The following is a 5,440-nucleotide window of genomic DNA, read 5'->3' on the forward strand; positions in this document are numbered from 1 at the left end:
TGACACCTTGGGCCCCTGGGTCTGGGCCCGGAAGGCCCGTGCAGTAATCCATCCCTGGGACCAGGGTCCCAGAGTTAAATGAACATTGGTATCAAAGGGATCTAGCCTACTACTAGGACCATGGGCGTCGGAGGCATTGTGAAAGTGGGTGGGACATTTCAGAGGGGGGGTATGGGGGTCCTCCCCCAGAAAACTGGAATAGATGCAATTTCCTGAATTCTGGTACATTTTAACAGGTTATTTAGATACTTCTATATAACAAAATAAAGCCAGCCTACGAAATTAATAAAAAGTAAATCATGCATAATTTAAAAATAACTCAATAGGCTACTTGGCTACGCAATAAGGTTTCCATTACAGCACCGCAGACGTTCAATGAACGCATGAAAGCGGATGGTTTGTTTGAAATCCCGACACTCTTTCAACTACATGGAACGTAATAGTGATCATCAAATACCTCCCCAGATTTCAGTGCCCATCAGTCCCAACATTTAACAATATAATCTAACAGTCCAAAAGTAAATTAAATATCAAACTAAACCGTGAATCCAATGAAAATGACAATGAAGCACTAAACAGATGCTAAAAACACCACTGGTATTTCGCACGGCAAAAGTAAGGGGGTCCAAACTAACAATTTTAAAAAGTGGGTGGGTGTTTTGTAAGAATTTAAGAAATGTTTGTATATTTTAACTTTTAAATGCATCAATTAGGTGCACTTTCAAAATAAATTCAGAGGTCAGACTTGCTTATTTTTATGGAAATATTTGTGCTGTAGCCTAAGCTATTTTGCACTTCAGAATTATAACCATGCACACACAGGTGGAGTAGTTATGGTGATATTGCAATAAGTTCACAACCACAAAAACATATGCTACATTTCACAGTTCAGAAATGTTCAAAAATGTGTGTACATTTCAGCACTCCATGAAATTATGCAGAAGTGGTCACCTGTGTTATTCAGCTAGTTTATTTAAGATAATATATCGGTCATTGTAATGGCCATAGCCTATAGCCTACATGCTATTCCTTTTTCAGGATGTACCCATATCTGCATGATGTGAATGTTTGCATATGGCTTATGTCAGGCTTTATATCAATATTTGTGTCTCGTTATTTGATTTTCGTCATATTTTTGCATTAATGTCACTAGGAAGCATGCCAATATAAATATAGTCATTTATCTGTAATGGGATTGGCTGGAACCTGACAATATAAGAACCATAGTGGGATAATCTATGGCTGAGCAATTTACAAAAATGTATGTAGGCCTACTGACAAATAGTTTACATTAGAATACATTATAATTTCGCCCCAATGAGGCTATGTAGAAATGTGTTGCAATTTCAAAACCGGATTACTCAGGAACCACTTATTGCACAGAGGCATGCTTTATATCCTCGTATTCGGTACGGTTTGCTGTTTATTGTGATATTGGGTTTGCCACGTGTTGTGTGAAGGGTTAGTGAAATATTAAACCGAGATTAATGGGTGTGCACTGTGTGCAAAATGCAAATATGATTAGCCTAAATTGCACGTCGGTTCAATGTTAATTTTCTCGCGAACCATTTATCACAATAAAGTGATATCATATGTATAGGTTTAGTTTAGTTGAACCTCATCTGCCAGGTATTTGACCTACCAGGTTGACACTTCAGCGTGAAAAATAGTAGGCCTACTCAAAGCATACCTGAAGCCGGGGAAATGCGGGGGGAATGCGCCTGGGACGGCTTCTGAAGTAGCATCGCAAATGAGAGAAAATTTAGAAAATTCCACAGACAGGGGGTGCTCTTGAACCCTCTCACCGTCTCTGAAAGCATAACCGTGGCTCAACAGGTAGATCTATAGATAGGCTAAACTCATTTTTCAGGCATCTGACCGACCGGGTTGACACTTCAGCGTGAGAAATCGGGGGTGTGGCGTGTGAGTGTGTGAAACTAATCAAATGAGTGTGTCTCACGGCCAATGCGTGAGAGTTGGCACCTATGGAATACAGTTCAACTAGACTAGTCAGATGAATGTAACATTTCATCACATTAGGGCTGAAACGATTCATCGAGTTACTCGAATAACTCGATTACAAAAATTACTCGAGGCAAAAACCCTGCCTCGAAGCCTCGTTAAATTCCTATGATGCGCACTATACGCAAAGATTGTTAAGGCGGAGCAAGATGTTTCATCAGGAGCCACTTCCGGGAACCCGGATCGCACGAGGGGGGGGGGGGGCAAAATCCCCCTTTATGCAGAGCAGAGGCAGCGACTGCTCCATTGAAGTCTATGGGCATAGCTCAGAATTTCACCACATATGCTAAGGTCTTGGTTCTATAGAGTTAGGAATGTGAATTTCGGGCACGTTTTCGAGCATTCCAGTCTGGAGAAAATCAACCTTATATCAGGTGTGCGCCGGTTATTTATGCAGCTGCTGTTGGCCGGTTGCAACGTACGCTCGTCAATACGTCATCGACACGCCTCTTTATGCAGACAGGATTCGATCCCCATTTCGCGCCCATAGACATGAACTACGACGAAGTATCTTGCTCCGCCTTAACAATCTTTGCTATACGCACAGGGATCTGATTGTTCCACACGGACTGTTGTTCAGGAAGCACACCACTAGCGCGTGAATCGTGATACCAGAGAATGTCGTAGACGGGCTCTGGTGATACATTCTGAATTTAGCTGGCGCGATTGAGGAGTCAAGATGTCCATAAATGGCAGAGAATGTCTAAAGTTTTCAAGTAAAGTTTTGGGATCATTACATACTCAAAAAGGAAAAGAACTAGCATCTGAACCGAAAACATCCACTCCATGCTGTTTCACCAAGCGTATAATGTAGGCTATCTATCTATCTAGCTACGTAGCCTATAGCCTACATTGATTTTGGCTGATTTTAATCACATACTATATTTGTAGCGATGTCGTGATATAATGTTTAGCTTTGATGTTTTTAAGTAGCCTAGTAAACTTATTCACGTTCAATTGCAAGATAGTATGCCTAAAAAAGAACCCCTCACATGCATGCACCCTCATCTTCCCTCACGCACCGCACGCGTGAACACACACACACACACACAGGTTGCTAGGTTACCATAGCAAATAGGCTCACCCCAGAAATGATTTTTTAGGAGCCTAATGGTAAAATTATTTGTTAGTAGCCTTATGGTAGGCTATTTTTTAGTAATGGTGAAATAATTTGTTAGTAGCCAAATGCTGCAGGTGTAGAAATCTACATAAAACAGATATTTACTTTGATGTCAGGTCTAGATTACAGCATGAAACCTGTTGTGCATAATACATTAAATTGCTACCCCTCTTCTCCCTCCCATTACTTAACAACATAATATGGACAGCTTTGTTCACCCAGCTAAGTCATGCACAAGAGGTTGCAATTTTACAGAGAACATTTTGAACATTATTTAATTGTTGGCACTGGCACTTATAAACACTAAATTGGTAAATTGCAATAAATGGGCTTAGTTTTGGAGCCAAATGTTGGAGTTAGAATAAATACCTCTGTGCCAATTGCTTGATCATTGTACAGCAATGTCATTTTCGTTATGCATTATTTGTTTTGGTCGTTTAAAAATGCAAAACAAAATTATCCGATTAATCGATCGATAAAGTGCTAGATTAATCGATTACAAAAAGAATCGATAACTGCAGCCCTACATCACATACTGTACCAGGAAGGTTCAGAGGCAAACTTTTTCAAGCCATAAATGTATTAAAATTAGATCATTCAAGAACTACTGCACATACAGTTTTAAAGACCTGCTTAGTTAAGTAGACTGGTCTGCGGTGCTCAGGCTGGATTGTGTTGATGGAGCCTGGGATCTGTTTAACCAGTTATTTCTTCAGGTAGTGAATTCCATGGCTCCTCTTAAGCAAATTAGAATAAAGCAGAGATCAAGTCCATGGCTCAACCCAGAGATTTTAGATGCAATCCAAGCTAGGGAGGAGGCAGTGCAGAGGTATAAAAAGACACAGGACCAAGCTGATGCTGATATTTACAAGAAATGTAGAAATGAAACACAAAGACTTATTAAGGTAGCTAAAAATGAATATTACATGAATCTAATAAATGAAAATAAAAACGATTCAAAGAAGCTATGGAAGACTCTAAAAGACATAGGCTGCAAGGGCAAGGTCAACACGCTCCAAAGTAGACTAGGAGAGGAACTCACCAAAATAACCAGTTGGCTGTGTGACAATAGACTGTCTCTACATCTAGAGAAGACAGAGTCCATTCTATTTGGGTCCAAACCGAGATTAAAGAAGGCTCAGGAGCTAAGAGTAGAGGTAGGGTCTGTGAGGATAGCAGCAAAAACAACAGTGAAGTACCTAGGGTGTGTTCTAGATGAAAGTTTGGGTGGGGAGGAAATGGCGCTACAGGTGCTGGGCAAAGTCAACGCCCGCACAAAGTTTCTTGCCAGAAAGGCCGATCTGCTGGACAGTGAAAGCCTACGCCTTCTAGCCAACTGCCTAGTGCAGTGTCATTTTGATTACGGCAGCGTAGCATGGGCAGCAGGTCTGTCAACCTCACTAAAAAGAAAATTGCAGGTCTCCCAGAATAGGTTAGTGAGGGTTGTGATGGGGCTGGGCCCTCGAGAACACATTGGAAGGAGGCATTTCCAGGAGCTCAACTGGTTACCAGTTCAGATCAGAGTGACCCAGCTGAGGCTCAATATGGTACACAAGGTCATTAACAACAGGGCCCCAGTGTACCTAAATAGCCATTTTTCCAGATCTGGGGAATCTCATAATCATAGGACTAGGGCTAGCGTAGCCAACCTGCACCCTCCGAGGTGTAGAACCAGTATGGGGCAATGCTCATTTGCTTATACAGGAGCACTGGAGTGGAACGATCTGCCTTTATTTATCAAACAGAACACAAGCCCATACAGTTTTAAAAAGAATGTTAGGAAATGGCTTTTAGCTAAAATCCAAGAATAGGTAGGCAGGTGGGTGGGTAGGTAGGGGTGGGAGGGTTTGTTGAGTTTGAGTAATGTGTCATGTAGTTTTATGAGATTGGGTATGTGTTTTAAGTGTTGTGTTGTGTTATGTGTTATAAGTGTTGTATACTGTATGTACTTTAAGATCAAGGACCACAATGGAAATAAGTCTATGACTTTTTGTGCTATCCTTGACACTGTTTTAATGCATGATTTGTACCAACATGTATTTTAATGGTTTGTCAAATAAACTAAACTAAACTAAAGTAGGCCTATTGTCTCCTATTGGCTAATATAAAAACGAATATAGGCCTACTTTTTTTAAATTTAACTTAAGTGATTGTGTGGTAAAGGATTTTGAATTATATATATATATTGAATTATATATATATATTGAATTATATATATATACTTTAAAAAAAGTAGGCCTATATTCGTTTTTATATTAGCCAATAGGAGACAATAGGCCTACTATATATATATATATA

This window comes from Alosa sapidissima, chromosome 11, assembly GCF_018492685.1.
Source record: "Alosa sapidissima isolate fAloSap1 chromosome 11, fAloSap1.pri, whole genome shotgun sequence".
Taxonomy (NCBI): domain Eukaryota; kingdom Metazoa; phylum Chordata; class Actinopteri; order Clupeiformes; family Clupeidae; genus Alosa; species Alosa sapidissima.